This window comes from Myotis daubentonii, chromosome 1, assembly GCF_963259705.1.
Source record: "Myotis daubentonii chromosome 1, mMyoDau2.1, whole genome shotgun sequence".
In the NCBI taxonomy this organism is placed as follows: Eukaryota; Metazoa; Chordata; class Mammalia; order Chiroptera; family Vespertilionidae; genus Myotis; species Myotis daubentonii.
The window spans coordinates 78,275,330-78,280,632 of NC_081840.1; the positions used below are offsets into that span (position 1 = coordinate 78,275,330).

Here is a 5,303-nt window from a genome sequence, read left to right on the forward strand (position 1 = left end):
ATTCCTGACATCATTTATCCCTACAAATTTACATATTTTAGGAAGCATTTCTTTAAAATATGGATGTTTTCTTATATAACAAAAAGGTGATTATCTTACCTAATAAAATTAACAATAATTCTTTGGTATCAACTGATGTTCAATACAAAATCAAATTCCTTCAAGTGTCAAAAAAGGTCCACATACTATCCCAGTATATGAGCACTGCACTCCAGCTGGTAAATTTATTTCTCATGGGGGTACGAGTTAGCAATTCTGAAACTGCTTTACATGTATACTGAGGAAATGTATAGTAAATACTGGGAGTTAGAATTCTCACTGTCAGAAAGAGAAGAAGGTAAGGAAGCAGGAAAGGAAGCCTAGAATGCATCCTGAGATTCTAGAATAGAGTTGGAGACATCAACATGAGCTCAATTAGCTTAATATATATACAGATAAAGAGACAGAAACAATGGTACATATGTGTATATGCATAAATTATTATACATACATATATTACCTAGTGTTGTCCACTGAGAGGGCCTAGAAACAATGATGTCTCTGTCGCATTGAGCACACCTTGTGCCCAGATTTTAGTTTTAAAATAGCATTCTCTAATAAAAGCAACCAAGGATCCTTGGAGAAATGCCTGATTTTAGAGCTGGGGCAAAGAAAATATAAACTAAGTCTGGGGCATCTTGAAATAGCAGAAAGGGAGTGTTTAAAATTTCAAAGGGAAGGAGGCATCAACCTGAAAGAATTTCCCAATAGTCAAACGGATTGATTTGAGCAACCAAACCTAGCAGGTTTGAGTCAGTGGATAGAGTGTTGGCCCGTGGACTGAAGAGTCCCAGGTTCAATTATAGGCACATACCTTGGTAGCAGGCTCTATTCTCGCCCCGCCCTGGTGTGGCATATGAAAGGCAACCAGCCAATGTGTCCCTCTCACATTAATGTTTCTCTCTTGCCCGGTCGACTCATGCAGTGTGTGTCATCTTTCAGCAAAAAGGGAGCATTGCCGGCCCAGTTTTAAGCAGGCTGTGGAAGTGCTGCCCCAGCTTTCCAACAGAGGAAATAAAAAGTTACTGGAAGAGCCGCTGAGCAAGTTCAGGAGCAGCATGCACCTGCAACTCACCTGTTTCCAAGCTGCTTCCTCAGCCATGATGAAAACATAAATGCCTCCAAAGAAAGGGCCATCCAAAGGTAACAGGTGAGGAAATTATTCTCTTTAAGTGCCCTAAGGTATTTGTATACAAAGCATTTCGTTTGCAGCCACCCCCCCCCCCCCGCCCCGAATTAGTAACTTAGAAAGATGTTGGTATATGTTTTATTTCAACCAAAATAACCTTATTTAAAATGCCAATCTCATTAAGAAGTATTCAGAATATTGTCTCTTATCCACTTTGAGTTTATTCTTATATATGGTGTAAGTTGGTGGTCTAGTTTTATTTTTTTTGCATGTATCTGCCCAATTTTCCCAACACTATTTATTGAGGAGACTCTCTTGACTCCATTGTATGCTCTGGCCTCCTTTGTCAAATATTAATTGAGCATAATGGCTTGGGTCAATTTCTGGGGTCTCTGTTCTGTTCCATTGATCTACATGCCTGTTCTTGTGCAGTACCAGGAAAATATTGTCTCTCTTAAGCATGTTAACCATTGTAGCTAACATGACTATGAATTAAATTATAAAACTGCAAAAAAAAGTTTTCCTCATTGTGTCTCCCCCCTTCCTTTCCATTTTTTCTAAAAATTCAATGGAAAAATATTCTCGAGTGAAGATTAACAAAATGAAACAAAGAAACAAAATCTGAGCAACAAAATAAATATTGTAGTATTAAATTATAATCCAAAGTATAAAATAAATATACATGCATCCATACTGATATAAATAAATGATTGAATAAATAAACTGAATGGTGGAGTAGAAACAAATCTTCTTAACAGAAAAATTCCTAATGTATATATATATACTCTTCCTTATAGGAGATGGTGCTTAAACACTTCTTCCTTACTTTGAGGAAGGGCTGGATTTGTAATTCTGCTTCCAAAGAATAAAGAAAGAAGAAAATATTAACTTTAAAATAGAGCCGGGCAGGGCGATTCAGTGGTTGAACATCGACTTATGAACCAGGAGGTCATGGTTCGATTTCCAGTCAGGGTACATGCCCAGGTTGTGGGCTGGATCCCCAGTGGGGGGCATGCAGGAAGCAGCTTATCAATGATTCTCTCTCATCATTGATGTATCTCTCTCTCCCTCTCTCTGAAATCAATAAAAATATTTTTTAAAAAATAAAATGGAGAAAGCTAGCAAACACTACCTTAACCAAATGATCAAGATTAACCTCAGGTGCTCACTTCGGCAGCACATATACTAAAAAATTGCAACGATACAGAGAAGATTAGCATGGCCCCTGCGCAAGGATGACACGCAAATTCGTGAAGCGTTCCATATATATATATATATATTTTAAAAAAGATTAACCTCACCAGGTTGTCATGTGGATATCATAAACCTCCTGATGTGATGTGATAAGAAGGGCATTTTACCTCTGTGGTATATTTTTTAAAATTGTGGCATCACAATGTTGTTCAACCATCACCTCTAGTTCCAACATTTTTTTTTATCACCTCACAGAAACTTGGTACCCATTAAGCAATAACTCCCCATTCTCTCCTTCTCCCAGTCCCTGCTAACTTCTAATCTACATTCTGTCTCTAAGAATTTGACTACTCTAGAGACTTCACATAAGTGGAATCATACAATATTTGTTGCTTTGTGTCTGGCTTAGTTCTCTGTGGCATGTATCAGAACTTCATTCCTTTTAATGGCTGAATAATACTCCATGTGTATAGCCATTGTTTATCCATTTATCTATTGATGGGCACTTGGGTTGTTGCCACCTATTGGCTATTGTGAGTAGTGTTGCATCAATATTGTGAGTTTTGGTATACAAGTATCTGTTTGAGTCCTGTTTCAATACTTCTGGATAGAGAACTAGCAGTGGAATTGCTGGATCCTATGGTAGTGTAGTTCTCTGTTTAACTTTCTGAGGCACCACCAAACTGTTATCCATCAAAGGCACCACTGTACATTTCCACCAGCAATATATAAGGGTTTCAATTTCCTCACATCTTTCCCAACACTTGTAGATTTCCTTTAAAAAAAATTATAGCCATCCTAATAGATGGGAAATGGTATCTCATTGGGATTTTTAAAAAAGATACTTTTATTGACTTTAGAGAGGAAGGGAGAAGGAGAGAGGGATAGAAACATCAATGATGAGAGAGAATCATTGAGTGGCTGCTTCCTGCATGCCCACACTGGGGATTGAGCCCGCAACCCCGGACATGTGCCCTGACCAGGAATCAAAACTGTGACCTCCTGGTTCATAGGTAGCCACTCAACCATGGAGCTACATTGGCCGGGCCATGTTGACATTTTTAAGTGGCCTTTATACCTAAAAACAATGTAAGGAGATATAAAATTCCTGAATCATATTTTCTTTTTTAAAATCTTAAAAATGCTGTTTCATTGTTTCTAGCATAAAATGCTGCTGTAGGGAAGTCTGATGCCAATCTAATTTTCTTCCTTCCTTCCTCCCTCCCTCTCTTCCTCTCTCTCTCTTTCTCTTTCTTTCTTTCTTTCTTTCTTTCTTTCTTTCTTTCTTTCTTTCTTTCTTTCTTTCTTTCTTTCTTTCTTCCTTCCTTTCTTTCTTTCTTTCTTTCTTTCTTTCTTTCTTTCTTTCTTTCTTTCTTTCTTTCTTTCTTTCTTTCTTTCTTTCTTTCTTTCTTTCTTTTTCTTTTATATTTTAATCCTTACCTGAGGATATTTTTCCCATTGATTTTTAGAGAGAGTGAAAGGGAGAGGGAGAGACAAACAGAAACACGAATGTGAGAGAGACACATCGATTGATTGCCTCCCATGTGCCCCTGACCAGGGCCAGGAGCCTAAAACCGAGGTTCATGCCCTTGCCTGGAATGGAACCCAAGTACTTCAGTCCGCAGGCCAACACTCTATCCACTGAGCCAAACCGGCTAGGGCAGTGGTGGGCAAACCTCGGCTCGCAAGCCACATGCGGCTCTTTGGCCCCTTGAGTGTGGCTCTTCCACAAAATACCACATGCGGGCGCGCATGTACAGTGCGACTGAAACTTCGTGGCCCATGCGCAGAAGTCGGTTTTTGGCCTGGGCGAGTCTATTTTGAAGAAGTGGAGTTAGAAAAAGTGGGGGATGTCGGTACTGACCGAAGACTCAGTGCAGGCGGGCCGCAGAATACGCAGCGTGGGGGAGGTACATTGTTTGGAGGTACGTTCGCTGAGGTCGACCCCTTCCAACTCTCCCATCCACACTCATCTATCTGAAACAAGTATACAAGACGCGTGTGGATGGGAGAGTTGGAAGGGGTTGACCTCAGCGAACATACCTCAATCAGATTGAGGACGTTTTTAGCAAAGGCCAGCTTAGGAGTACCCTAATTAAGTTAATAACAATGTACCTACCTATATAGTTTAAGTTTAAAAACTTGGGCTCTCAAGAGAAATTTCAATCGTTGTACTGTTGATATTTGGCTCTGTTGACTAATGAGTTTGCAGGCCACTGGGCTAGGGCCAATCTAATTTTCTTTTCCTTATAAGTGACTAGTACCTTATGCCTGGATGCTCAAAGAAGTTTTTTTTTGTTGTTATTGTTTTAACTATCCTGGATCAGTTTTCTCCTATTATACAATATGCCCTTTCAATTTATGTCTTATTTTATTTCAGGAAAAATTTCTCAAAATTTTTGTTTGTTTGTTTGTTTTTTAATATATTTTATTGATTTTTTTACAGAGAGGAAGGGAGAGGTATAGAGAGTTAGAAACATCGATGAGAGAGAAACATCGATCAGCTGCCTCCTGCACACCCCCTACTGGGGATGTGCCCACAACCAAGGTACACGCCCTTTACTGGAATCGAACCTGGGACCCTTCAGTCTGCAGGCCAATGCTCCAACCACTGAGCCAAACCGGTTAGGGCTCAAAAATTTGTTTTAAATATTTGTTCTGATATATCACTCTGGTTTTCCTTGGGGGAATAAATATGTTTGCATGCGTGTCTGTAAAATCTCTTGGTTGTTTTCTTTATCACTTTCTCTTAAAACCTTTTCTTTTAAAAAATTCTTTCAGCCCTTCCTCAAAAAGTTAAAAATGGAACTCCCATTTGACCCCGTGATCCTACTTCTAGGAATATATCCCAAGAAAACAGAAACACCAATCAGAAAGGATATATGCACCCCTATGTTCATAGCAGCACAATTTACAATAGCTAAGATCTGGAAACAGCCTA

The 5,303-nt window shown here is 39.2% G+C and overlaps 1 non-coding gene across 1 annotated transcript; it reads left to right on the forward strand.

The window, feature by feature from the left end:
• The first annotated feature begins 2,329 nt into the window (after positions 1 to 2,329).
• On the forward strand, positions 2,330 to 2,438 carry LOC132223646 (U6 spliceosomal RNA). Its single transcript, XR_009450502.1, has one exon. It is a non-coding gene; the product is annotated as a U6 spliceosomal RNA (small nuclear RNA).
• The last annotated feature ends 2,865 nt before the right edge of the window (positions 2,439 to 5,303 follow it).